The 14,344-nt window shown below is 39.3% G+C and overlaps 1 protein-coding gene across 7 annotated transcripts in view; it reads left to right on the top strand.

The window, feature by feature from the left end:
• LOC100877696 (uncharacterized) overlaps positions 1-14,344 on the top strand; it is a 186,010-nt gene that overhangs the window by 15,643 nt on the left and 156,023 nt on the right. For 6 of the 7 annotated variants that reach the window (XM_076533469.1, XM_076533476.1, XM_076533459.1 and 3 more), the window contains exon 2: positions 12,853-12,959. The exons of the other annotated variant lie outside the window; for it this stretch is intronic. The gene's annotated coding sequence lies outside the window, so the exon portion shown is untranslated. The remainder of the gene's footprint in view (positions 1-12,852; positions 12,960-14,344) is intronic. 7 annotated transcript variants of the gene reach the window in all.

Genomic DNA, 14,344 nt, shown 5'->3' on the forward strand with positions numbered 1-14,344 from the left:
AAGGAATTGTCGTCGATAACGAGCGACGTTGCGTCGTCGTCTGGCGTCGTCTGGAGTCAAAGCTTTTCGACGCTTTAGACACCTTTGGCCGCATTACGTGTTCCCAAGTAACGACGACGCCCGGGCGGACGCCACTCCAACGGGCTTCCTCTGCACTCTATATTTAAGCGGGCCGAGCCGACACAATAGGCTTTATGCTAGCAATCAGTATTCTACTTCCGTGACTAGACATCGAGGCGCTCCGGCTATCGATTCGCTTCCTTCAATGTCAATAACCTGTGTGCCTCCTCTTCGTTCGCTCGATCACGGACGTATATATCCGTTATATCGCTCTGTACTCGATCATCGATCACTGACGTGTACATTTCTTATACCTCCATGATCATCGACGTATATCTACGTTATATCGTTAACACGTATTGCTCCATGCTCGAGTGTCGATCATTGACGTATACATACGTTATTTCGCGAATTTACATTGCTCCATGCTTAATCGTTGATGACCGACGTTTATATACGTTACATTGCGAATCCTCATTGCTGAAGGCTCGGTTCTTGATTGACGACGTAAATATATGTTATATTGTGATTCCCCGTTGCACTAAACTTGATTGTTGACTACGGACGTGTATATACGTCGTATTGCGAATTAGCGTTTTATTCTGTACTCGATCGTCGGTCTTCGACGTATATGTACGCCGTATAGCGAATCTACATTGTTCGAGACTCAATCTTTAATTACTGACGTATAGATACGTCATATTGTGAATCTACATTGTTCGAGGCTCAATCCTTGATCGCTGACGTATATATGCGCTACATTGCGAGTCCTCGTTGTTCAAAGTCTAATTCTTGATTGCCGACGTATATATACGTCATGTCGCGTACGCGCGTTGTAGATGCTCAACCATCACTCACTGACGTATATATACGTTATATCGCGAACTCGTAATGTACTGTTCTCGATCACCGACGTATATATACGTCGTACTGCGAATTCGTATTGCTCAATGTCCAGTTATTGCCAGTGACCGTATATGTACGTTATATTGCAAAGGTATGCTGCTCGATATTCGATCATCGATTACAAACGTATATATACGTCATATCCCATTAGATAACTTGTCTTGATATTGTTAACTTGTTAGCTTAATTTATGATTCTAGAAATTTGCGAAGTTTATTGTTGCAGTGACGTACATTATTTTGATACCAAATAATTTGTTCATGACTTTGGTAAGCACGAGGAAAATCATTATTGACATTTAGTTTTGCTGTATCGTTTATCAAGTATATTGCACTGACTAGGCAAAAGTTATATGAATAAAAGTAGGATGAGTTCTCTTCGATTATGTGTTAGAAAACCCAGCTAGACCAGTAAAAGATACATCCGCATTACAGTCTGTGGCACTACGCCAGTTTATTATTGATTCCCTACTCTTCGACGTTTTATGCTAGTTTCTTAGTAGCTCTTCCATGTATTCTGTAACAATGTAAATACAGTTTTTACTTTTTATAACTTTTTAGTAAAATACACTTTAATTTAGAAATTTGCATATTTGAAAATATATTCACATTTATAAATATCCAAGTTCTTAAATTTTAATCTGTGACTAGTCTTAGTTTGCTATTTTTGCTAAAAAAGAAACCTTCCCTCTGTACATACGTACGTATTAATTTCAGTGCATCGACAATATATCAAGTGCTCGATACGGCGACACCGATTATTAATAATGTATTACCTCAGTGTTAATCGGACACGATTTCTAGAATGTAACACTTTCAATACTAGAAACTCGAGGCACGTTTCCCGGCAAGAAATTGTACAACAATCGATCAAACTGTCAACCGAAAGTTCCTTCTGCAATCATCCTTCAGGCTGCATAAGCAACTCGTCACCGCCAATTGCGTTTCAGTTTTTCGTAAGCAATTTCTCTCGATCAGTTACAGAGCCCGACATGTTCCCGAGCAATGTCTCGACCGATGAAAAATGCGAAAACTTCATTAATTATACTTCTACCTCTGACTATTACGTGACGATCCAGCCAACATCGATCTTCAATAAATCAGTCTTTAATCGTTCAATTTTCTTTTGTGCCGTCGTCGTAATTGATCATCTTGGTACCGCTGTTTGGCGTTAATTTGCTACGAGGGTAGTGTAACCACCGTTGTACACTAATTCGAAGCCGAATAAATTACTCGGGGCATTGAGGTTTATGGGGAGAATTATTAATTTTCTTTTGTATAGCTATTCGTTGCTATTCACTAGGCTTTAATGGGAATAGTGTAATTATCGTGTGAGTATCGTACATTAGTGTTGAGTGTGGTACAATTTTGAAATTCGGTGCACTTTACTATTTTGTGATCATTTCATGATGTTAGTTGCATGCAAGAAATTCTGCAAGTTTATGTAGTGTTGTACATTACGTGTTACACTAAATAGTGTAAAGGAAAATAGTGTTCATATAATGTTTAGTTAGTTACTAAAATTTGTTACTTTCATAAGGAAAGAAAATTTCTTTTTGAACATATTTAATTAGCTTTTTGGAAACGAGGTAGTGTACTAGTGTACAGTACACTGCAGGAACACTACAACACACAATAAATAGCATCTTGAACATCTACTCTATTCTTTCAATGTCACGAAGTTCCTTTAATGTATTTATATGTCATTGATCATAAATTGTGATAATGTACCTCCACTATAATAAGTGTACACTATACACTGTAATAGTGTTCAGTCGTAGTGTTCAATCAATTACTAAGATTTGTTACTATGACATAAAAGATCAATTTTTCTTTGAATACATTTAATTAGCCTCTCGAAAACAAGATAGTGTATTAGTATACACTACACTGCAGCAACACTACAACACACAGTCAAAATATAAGCATCTTGAACATTTAGTTTATTCTTCCAGTGTCATGAATTTATTTTAATGTATCTATATGTCATTCATCATAAATTATAATAGTGTGCTCTCACTATAATAGTGTTCAGTGTACACTTATTAATAATAGTACACTAAACACTATACCAGTGTTCAGTCAATCACTGAACCTTTCTTCAATTACGAACAACATAACCTTTTTTTAAAACGTACCTAATTTGAAAGCAAGATAATGAAGCGTACACTAGTGTACTCAAGAAAACCATAACCATCTACAATATCACTTTCGTGCCCGAAATCATGAAATAATAGACCGTTACATCAGAATTTCAGCGAATTACCGTACACAACCGAGAGTGTAATTATCCGGTCGTACACTAAAGCACATCCGCTCGTAGCTTGGACATCAATCGTTATCGACGACGCGCGTTAATTGAAAACAAGCAACGATGGAAGAGGGAAAAGGGATGCGACTGATTAAATAGAAATCTCGCTGCGCGAGCAATTGACGATGGCATTGAAACGATAAAATACGCGACCAGCAATAAACCGCGAGGAATACGTAAACACCAACGGCGGTAGATTAATTGGCCAGCATTTGTATTCTTCGCGAGAATTGTTCGTGCTCGACAGACTTTGAGACTTTCTTTCGAGGTCATTAGTATCGCCGGATACGCGAATCGCACAAAGAACCGATTATCGGTGGACGAACATAGTGTGACGTTGGTGTAATTACTGAAATTACGCTGTCATGCAAGCGATGCTGTTTCGTTTGCTGGGGAGAATGATTGGAGGAAGGCGGAGAGGGATGGAGGAGGACGCTTGGGAGGAGAAGATCGGGAGGATATGGAAATTTGGACGGTTAGTTGTGGAGGAAATTAGGGGACTTGGGGAGGTGGAAGTTTTAAGAATTTGGGAATTTGGGAATTTGGAAATTGGGAATTTTGGAATTTGGGAAATTGAGAAATTGAGAAATTGGAAAATTGGAAAATTGGGAATTTGAGAATTTTGGAATTTGGGAATTTGGGAATTTTGGAATTTGGGAATTTTGGAATTTGGTAATTTGGGAATTTGGGAATTTGAGAATTTTGGAATTGGGGAATTTGGGAATTTTGGAATTGGGGAATTTTGGAATTTGGGAATTTGGGAATTTTGGAATTTGGGAATTTTGGAATTTGGTAATTTGGGAATTTGGGAATTTGAGAATTTTGGAATTGGGGAATTTGGGAATTTTGGAATTGGGGAATTTTGGAATTGGGGAATTTTGGAATTGGGGAATTTTGGAATTGGGGAATTTTGGAATTTGGGAATTTGGGAATTTTGGAATCTGGGAATTTGGAAATTTGAGAATTTTGAGATTTGGAAATTTGGGAATTTTGGAATTGGGGAATTGGGGAATTTGAGAATTTTGGAATTGGGGAATTTGGGAATTTGGGAATTTTGGAATCTGGGAATTTGGAAATTTGGAAATTTGAGAATTTTGAGATTTGGAAATTTGAGAATTTTTGAATTTGGGAATTTTTGAATTTTGGGATTGGGGAATTTGGGAATTTTGGAATCTGGGAATTTGGAAATTTGAGAATTTTGGGATGTGGAAATGTGAGAATTTTGGGATTTGGAAATTTGAGAATTTGGGATTTGGAAATTTCAGAATTTTGAGAATGAAAAACTTGGGGATTTCACTATTCGGTAATTTGGGACTTTGGTGATTTGAGAATTTTGAAATTTGGGAATTTAAGAATCTATGAATTTAGTTGATTAATTGAAATTTGAAAATGTGAGGATTTTTTTATTTAGAAATTTCAAAATTAGAGAATTTGTGGATTTTTATATTCAAGAACTTGTGCATCTCCAAAATCCTAAACATAACTTCTACAAATTCGAAAGAGTATAAATTCAAGGTTTCATAAAATGCATTCGATTTGCCAGAACCGAGAAGAGTCAGAGGGTGTTCTCCCCCGAAACTGTCCAGCCAAAGGAGGGTAACGTTGCACCGTGCATAGATCGATCAGTACAGTTTTACGATGGTCCCCCATCGTTTCATGGAATTTGACCGGGGTCGCCGTGAAAATTCAACGAGGTAGAACGCGCTCGTTGCGTGTAACTCGCGATATATAGCTCGCTCGCAGGAACGATGCCAATTTGCGCGTGCAAATTCATTCGATCGCCGAATCGCTCGTCTGTTTGCACCCACGGAAAAAAATAGAAAGATAAAAAAAAAAATAGTAGTCGTACACGAACGATCGCGCAAATAATGTTGGACGAATGGCTTTCGAAATCGCGCGGACACCGAATTTTTTCCTCGATCGACCTCGTCATCCGCGCTCTTTTTTTTATTATTCCGCGTTGTTTGCGGACGAAACGTCGTAAAATTCTCGCTGAAAATTTCCAACCCCGTTCAAATTGAAAATTTCTCACGCGTTTTGTGAGCGTTTTATTCGCGAACGGTCCGCGTATTATCGTTTTGTTCGATCGTCTCGTCGCATACACGAATTTACCCTAGGTGGAACGTTTGTAAATTATTATCGCGTTTCATGGAGTGCTCTCGACGATTAGCACGAGGGGTTTTTTTGGTGCGGTTTTTTTATTGTATAGATAATATCCTGCTGACGGGGTGTAAGGGCGGGCTCTTTGCAGAGTCGACGTATTGTCGAGGAGTGGGAGTAGCGTGCAATGGCGGCTGTATTCCCAAGTGTTACTTTTTCAAGTTCTACATATCCGAGCTTCACATTTTCAAGTTTGACATTCCCAAGTTCCACATATACAAATTTCCACATTCCCAAGTTTCCACATTCACCAAGATCCACATTCCCAAGTTCCATATTCTCAAGTCTCCATATTACCAAGTCCCCATATTCCCAAGTCTCCCCATTCCCAAGTTCCCACATTCCCAAGTCCCCATACTCCCAAGTCCCCATACTCCCAAGTCCCCATATTGCCAAGTCTCCCCATTCCCAAGTTCCCACATTCCCAAATCTCCCCATTCCCAAGTTCCCACATTCCCAAGTCCCCATATTCCCAAGTCTCCCCATTCCCAAGTTCCCATATTCCCAAGTCTCCCCATTTCCAAGTTCCCACATTCCCAAGGCTCCATATTCCCAAGTTCCCACATTCCCAAGGCTCCATATTCCCAAGTCTCCATATTCTCAAGTCTCCATATTACCAAGTCCCCATATTCCCAAGTCTCCCCATTCCCAAGTTCCCACATTCCCAAGTCCCCATACTCCCAAGTCCCCATATTGCCAAGTCTCCCCATTCCCAAGTTCCCACATTCCCAAATCTCCCCATTCCCAAATTCCCACATTCCCAAGTCTCCCCATTCCCAAGTTCCCACATTCCCAAGTCTCCATATTCCCAAGTTCCCACATTCCCAAGGCTCCATATTCCCAAGGCTCCATATTCCCAAGTCTCCATATTCTCAAGTCTCCATATTACCAAGTCCCCATATTCCCAAGTCTCCCCATTCCCAAGTTCCCACATTCCCAAGTCCCCATACTCCCAAGTCCCCATATTGCCAAGTCTCCCTATTCCCAAGTTCCCACATTTCCAAATCTCCCCATTCCCAAGTTCCCACATTCCCAAGGCTCCATATTCTCAAGTCCTCATATTCCTAAGTCTCCCTATTCCCAAGTCCCCATTCTCAAGTCTCCTTATTCCCAAGTTCCCAAATTTCCAAGTCTCCATATTCCCGAGTCCTCACATTCCTAAGTTCCACATTTCTAAATTTCTACATTCCCAAGGTCCACATTCTCAAGTTTCACATTCCCAAATTTCCACATTCCCAAGTTCCACATTCTCAAGTTTCTACGCCTTATATCACCATGTCTTGCATGATCACCCATTACATCACGTAACATTGCATCACTATACAACAGGGGTGGCCAAGCTCCTTGATAGTCCAAGCCATTTTTCAAAATTTGGAATGTTTCGCGAGCCGCAATTTTCGATGGCGCAGTTTTCGATGAGTCATATCATTCTTAACTTGGACGGAAATGAAGTTTGTTACAACGTTGCACTTAGTCTTTCATATTTGTCGTCAGTAATTTCAAAGACATTTTGAAACACATATGGAATGATAATAATTTTTTAAAATATAATAGCACAAAAATGAAAAGGGAACGTGGGTACATTTATCGAGAGCCACAAATAATCCTTCAAAGAGCCGCATGTGGCTCGCGAGCCGCAGGTTGGCCACCCCTGCTATACAATGTTCCTCTAACAGTGGCAATATAACAAGAGTCTGCTATCCCCCTGGAACTTGACCCTACCTCCGTCAATAATTAACCGATGTTCCAAGAGTTGGTACTCGACATCAATTTTTCAATTAGAAGGCGAACGAAAGTACGGTCAACGACCGTGACACAGTTTCGGTTTCGAACTTTTCGACCGTGAAAAGTCGCAAATTCCACCTGGAGGAAATCCGCCAGTCGAAATTAAAAGGCTGCTGCTCAGGTCCCGCGACTAACCCAGTTTCGACTTTCGACTCGCTATCCTCTGTCGCAAACTTAATTAGTTAGGTTCGTAGGGAGAACGATTTTCCAGCGTGCGAGGGTGGCTATCTGGTCCGCAAATATTTGTAGCTCGAGAGGACCGGTTAGTTCGTTAATTCGGTCGCGAGGGAACGAAGGATAATTGAATCTTCGGTGTTTCCAACCTCCTTCTGATCCCTGGTTCATCGAACGGATTCGCCGGAATTCGAAAACGAAAGGAGCGAGTGGTGGACGGTGAAATACACGGGTGAAACGCAAGCTTACTTTCTGTAACGATACAGGAGACTAGTGTAACCCGCTACCACGTTCTCATTAATGGTCAACTGTTTAATTAACAAACACTGAAATTACCAAACCGGTCGTGCGATCGTTTTACAAATTTGTTATTTTAAATTATAAAATTTTGTTCAAATTATAATATTTGTTATTACTTGACATATGTATCGATGTTCATCGAGATTAACAATTATTTTATGTCTTATCGATTGTTCAGTGTTAAACGATCTGTTCCTCAAAAGATCACAGTTGCAAATATTTTATTTACTATTTAAAATATTGCAAATATTTTACAGACTATTCTCTTACAAATAAGACAAGTTCTCTTATTAACCTCGTTATTTATTACAAAGTAAAAAATTGCCATAAATTGTTCTTTCTTTTTCAAATTAAATGAAAAATCATAAGTCTGCTCTTTGTCAAAAATCAACCTAAAAAATTTCAATTCAGAGACGAATGATCAAACTCTGATTAAATTCAAAATTTTATTAATTATTTAAAGTGGTACATGGTCTATTGCGCGATATATTATAATTCTCTCACAGATAGCTGCTTTTGTTCGAATATTAACGACAAAAGTTCCGCCGATTCGTTTATTATTCGACGTTACCGTAAAAAAATCAAATCTGATACGCACACCAGAGATAAAACTGTTAAAAGTTGAAAATTCGCGACCACGAACAAAGAGCACTCGTAACAATTTGTTAGCAAAAAAATTCGCTCGCTACCGTACGGAATTTCCACGAAATTCGATCGACGTTTCGGAAAGTTGCTATTCGCGTGACCGAGAATGAAATTTCGTTTCGCGTCGACTGCGACGTCGAAACCTGTCCATGGAATTTCGATGCGCGCGAAAAATAATTTCCCCGTGCGGTTATCGAATGATTTCTACGTAGAAAAAAGTATGAAAACTATTTTTCGAAACATGCTCTTCGATAGATGCTTTCAAAAAACAGATACTATGAAAAGGTAAAAAATAAGATTTTGGAAATATGAATTTTGACAAGGTTATTTTCATGAAAATTTGAAAGAGAAACATATTCTCATATTGTATGTAGTGGGAATTTTGGGAATGTGCAAATTTAGAAATGTAGAACTTGGGAATGTTCTATATTTGATTTGGGAATGTATGGACTTGGGAATGTTCTACATTTGATTTGGGAATGTGTGGACTTGGGAATGTGAAACGTGGGAATTTGGGAGCTTGGGAATGGGGAGACTTGGGAATATGAAAACTTTGATAAGTGGAGTATTGAGAAACATGTAAACTTGGTAATACGACGCTTCAGAAATATAAAAATTTCCAAATATAGAAATTTGCGAATTAAACAATTTTAAAAATTTCAAATTCGTACATATAACTTCTCAAAATCCCCTACGCTCGTCTCTCTTCAAAAAGAAGCCCATCACAATCGCCCTCAAATGTCATTTGACAATGAAAAAGTGAAATCGTTACGAATTAAAGAGAAGAGACCATGGAACAAGGTAACAGCAAGGGCGACGTTAATCATCCTGATCTGTCGCGGAATTAATGCGTGTTCTCCGGAGTGTTATCAGCCCGGAAGCTATTAACCTGGTAAAACTTACTTTTCCTAAAACTGGGTTAATCATCTGTTCCGTTTCACCGGGCTGAATTAACCGATCCCGTGTCCTAAATTCCTGAATACGAACGGCGAAACGGACGAGTGTTATCCCCCTTGTACCCGTGGGGCAGCCTCTAATTAGACGTTAATTGGCCAACCGAATGGATTTTCCGATTTTATCGATCGTTAAAACAATTTCACCTACGGTTTCTACAAATAGAACGAAACTACGCGACCGTGAGTCGCTGCCGAACGAATTTCGACCGATGATTATCGTTTTATCGCCTCGTTCGCAGTCTCTGTTTCTCTCGTGTATTCTAGCATTCGCTCGGAACAACATCATTGCAAACTGCTTTCGGCTGAATTTACTTTTCAGTTTCCCACGTTCATGAAACGCACGTGTTACGTTCTAGATCCGAGAGAATTTGCGGTTATGGCCATGAAAGGATTCGCTCAAATATTATTACGAAATCGTGCGAGGGACAACGTTTGTTTCTTATCGTCGAACACGTATAATTACTCCTGCTTATAAATAACTTTCCCTTATCGCGCTTAGCTTCGTTCAATAAAAATAATAATTGTAAATTTAGTATTGATCATGGGTTAATTTTGCGCCACATATTCTGTGATTAATATTTCGTATATTCAGATGACAATTTTATTAGTTTTAACCCTTTGCGCTCGAGGGGTGACTCTCAGTCACCATTTTATTTAATACAATAATTTGAAATAAGCATTTTTTAACTGATTCTATAATATGACACGTGTGATGTATAAACATAGAGAAACAAACAATAGTGGAAATTATTAATAGAGAAATAATAACCTCAAGGGAATTCGTTTCATTTTTTAATTAAGTTTTAAAGTTGCTGTTTGCAAACAGTCAAATTACGTTCCAGCACAAAGGGTTAAGAATATTGAATTTTTCACTCCTACTTTTGACATCACCGAGACATCAATAAATCATGTTATCAGCGCGTGATGCGGTCAGCGTAAGTATCGCGTGTAGTGTATATCAGTGCTCTTAAAAGCTCGACAGCGTGATGTTCTCCTAGCAATAAAAGTTGAACAGACTGCACGAAAAGCTCCGGCAATAATAGAGAGCGTTAAGCGACGCGTTAAATATAATCCACGCAATGAAAGGGTTAAAAGAGAATCGCGTATGTTGATAGAGTGCGCGTACGAGCGGCGTTGTTGCTCAAAGGGTTAAAGATGGTGAAAAATGTCTGTCGCGTGATGATGGTCGATCAAAAGCATCGCGGTTTATGAACGAACGGAAACGAAGTCGTTTATCATGTTCCTCGTTGAACGTGACACACGGCGCGGCGGTCGTCGCTGATAACGCGAGACCGCGATAAAGCGACACGAAACGCACTACGATTTCCTTGTCACATCGCCGATGGATCGTAGGACTCTCGGGAGGTGTTAATTAGCGCTAATTAATTCGCGAAGAATGCTAATCACCGCTAATTGATTCTATGCTAATTAAGCGTTTTGCCGACGATAAGCTTCGCGGCGGTCGCCGGATGCCGAGAGCGTTGCGATGACGGCGGACGATCGATGGATCGACGGGAAATGCGGCGGATGTCGGCGAAAAATCGAGATACTGTTACCGTGACGACGCGTTCTTCAACTCTGACCCTTTCCCTCGGACACGTGCTGTTCTGCCTTTGTGTAAAATGTGATACCTGCTTTTGATCGAAGTTTCTACGGTGTTTCTATGGATATGCGATAAGCTCGCGTATAACGCGGTTAATACATTAGGAATTGTGCGAAGTCGCATTATTTCTGATCTTTAATTAAATTGAAATGGATTATTGAGGATGATCATTTATGAGGATAGTATTGTTAATAGATGCATTTATTCTCAATACTCCTAGACGTTTAAACTTAAAAACTCTCTATATTCCAGCATACCTAGATCCTGATATATGTATTTTGCTCTGAATATCCCTATATAGAAATTTATCATTATCCCTAAATTCCAGTGATTCTTAGACCAAGACATTATACCAACATTTCAATATTTCTAACTTTGAATATTTACAGATCCCAGTGTCCCTAGATCCGAATATCCCTAGGTTTCAGTATCCTTAGAACTCAACACCTTGTTATTCCCAAACTCCAATATACACCTATGGCATCTATATTCTAATATTCCTAGATTTCAGTATTTTCCAATATCTCCCAATCTAAATATCCTTAGTTACAACTTCTCAATATTTCTAGACCTCGATATTCTTGTATCTCTGCAATCTCTACAATTTCTCTATACAATATATGCACGTTTCTAGTTATCTCCAGCGAAAAATAATTACAGCGACCAAAGTTATTTGACCACCTAGCGAGTATGTTAATTACACTGCAGTTAAGTAACTTCCGTAAAGAATCCACTAGAGCCGCGATGAAATGTCTTCCTACTTTCTTTTTCTCCACTCTCCTCGACGTAACGAACGTAATAAAATAATAGGCGGCTGGTATCGCGTAACACCGCTTCGTGATAGCCGAGAGCAGCGATACGAGTATAAGAGACCGGGGCTACTAAAAGTGGACGCACGAGCAGTGGCGGCTCGTAGCTAAAATTAGTGGGGGTTGTTGCTCCAGGAAATTTTCAGACTTTGTTTTAACATTACGCTCGAGGAAACAAACGTTCGTACGTGTCTTTACTGTATGAAGAGAGAATTAGGGAAAGTTTTATTGACTCGTTGTATTGTAAGAGCGAATAAACAATTAATAGCGATGATGACCAGATTCGCTTTAGGCTCATCTTAAATTTATTACAAATACATTCTAAGTTATTAGAGATTGACGTGAAAGTAGATTTGTTCGATTTAAATTTCCCGCTCTGTACAACCAATTTAAAGGAACAGTTTTCGAGAGATCAAAGGTGCCGACAAAGAGTGTCGTCTCTGATTTACTTTGTGGTACGGGCGAGATTGTTTTTGTTTTTGAAAATGTGAAGTGGTTTTTAATAAAACCTTCGGCAAAGCTTGAAGACGATGCATTTTAGTCTTGTTAGAGAACGTGAAGATGAAAATATTTGTTAATAAAATCGATAATAATATTTATTAAACCGTTCCGAGTGAAATATAGCCATCCTTGCAATATTAAATTTTATCGACACTGTCGAGCGAAAATATGGGGTGCAGCCTCACGCGAGCCGTCACTGCACCCGAGAGCACAAGGTTCAAAATACTTGGCGAACGTTTACGGCACCGGGGACACTGTAAACGTAGGCAGCCGTTATAATTTGACCGTGGTCCCAGCAATAATGCCACCAATTTGCTCGATGTTAACAGGCCGCAATTTTAACGTCCTTGTTAAATTGTGCCAGTGAACCGTTTTCGTAGCCCGTCGCGCGTGAAAGTCGTGAAATAATCCGCTCTGCGTCCGAGAACGCTCCACGACATCGCGGTTCGTTAATTGAAACAGGAGAGATTAATTTCTCGATGAAACGGACTGTTTAATGTTCTTGTAAAGATTAATTTCCTTTGCGAGTTCGTCTTTCTTTTTTAATCGAGATGTGATCGGTCCACATTTTCTCTCGCGATATAAAACGATTAATTCGTGAAGTACTATTAAATATTATAGCAATTTTTCTTTATTGTTACAGGGATAAAATAGGTGAGAAATTTTCTGCTACCAGAACCATCTGGAACGTGTAACTTTAAATTGACGGAAAAATAAACCGGCCGCTGTTGAAACACTCCTCTGACGAAAGTAAGTGTTCCTTTATAAACATTCTTGACATCTCTGCCAGAGTTTGATATTCTTGCAATTACTTTTTATCGCGCGATTATTCACCGTCTATTTTTTCGCATATATGAATTTTATGTTCGAGAAGAATCGTATAGTCAGTTGTATGATGTATTTGCAACACTTGAACGATTAAATGTGCAATAAAATTGCGATGTACATACCCGAAATATCGAGTCGTAATTATTTGGCTGCGAATGGTTACGCATGTATGGTTTATCAAAATCTGCAAAGTAAACATAAATTAATTAACGTCCGGCTCATGGAAAATCACAGATTACATGACGATTGAATTTTGCAGGATAAATGCATACACATCCTGCTAATTATAATACGCGGTTTGTTTGAAACGAGAATTCAAATAAAATACGTGGCATGCATAACGTTGGATCTCGTAAGCTGTTATATTCGCGGAGGGTTAAAAAAGATCTTCGCAACGCGTCGGGCGGACGTTAACGTTTCAGGACCGGACGTTAAAAAACAAAATGATCCATGGAGCATGTGGTGGTCGGATGTTATGTCATCGAGGCCAAAGATACGCGTTCTGGTAGTCGACGTTGACTTTCGTTTTATTCTGATTCTCTCCCGTTTCTCGAGCATCGCTCGCTAAAATAAATCGACCACGAACGTCCGCGAAAACTTTCCTCAAGCACTTTATAAAGCTCCTCGTGACGGTGTAAATATAATGTTTATTTCCGTGAGACACGCCATCCTTTACGCGACCCTCGCTTCTAATTGTTTCGCGTGATTTTGTGATATATCGACGATTACGGCGATATACATAGATCTTTTCAACGTTTATGCAAAGTGAAGGAAATGGTGCGATTTTTGTGTACGTTTTTAAAGTGATAGATTTTTATGAGGTTTGGGTGTAGAGAAGTTTTGGGGATTTAGGGATTTTAGGATCTAGGGATTTTGGGATCTTGGGATTTTTAGGGTCTAGGTATTTCGGAATCTAGGGATATTGGGAGCTTGGAATATAGGGATTTTGGGATCAAGGGATATTGGAATCTAGGGATTTTGGGATCAAGAGATATTGGAATCTAGGGATTTTGGGATCTAGGGACTTTAGGATTGTTGGAATTTACAGATATTGGAATCTAGAGATTTTGGGATCTTGGAACATAGGAATTTTGGGATCTTGGGATCTTGGGATTTTTAGGGTCTAGGTATTTCGGAATCTAGGGATATTGGGAGCTTGGAATATAGGGATTTTGGGATCAAGGGATATTGGAGTCTAGGGATTTTGGGACCAAGGGATATTGGAATCTAGGGATTTTGGGATGTTGGGATCTATGGATTTTGGGATTTTTGGGATCTAGAGATGTTGGGATTTAGGGATTTTAGAA

Source organism: Megachile rotundata, chromosome 1 (assembly GCF_050947335.1).
Source record: "Megachile rotundata isolate GNS110a chromosome 1, iyMegRotu1, whole genome shotgun sequence".
Taxonomy (NCBI): Eukaryota; Metazoa; Arthropoda; class Insecta; order Hymenoptera; family Megachilidae; genus Megachile; species Megachile rotundata.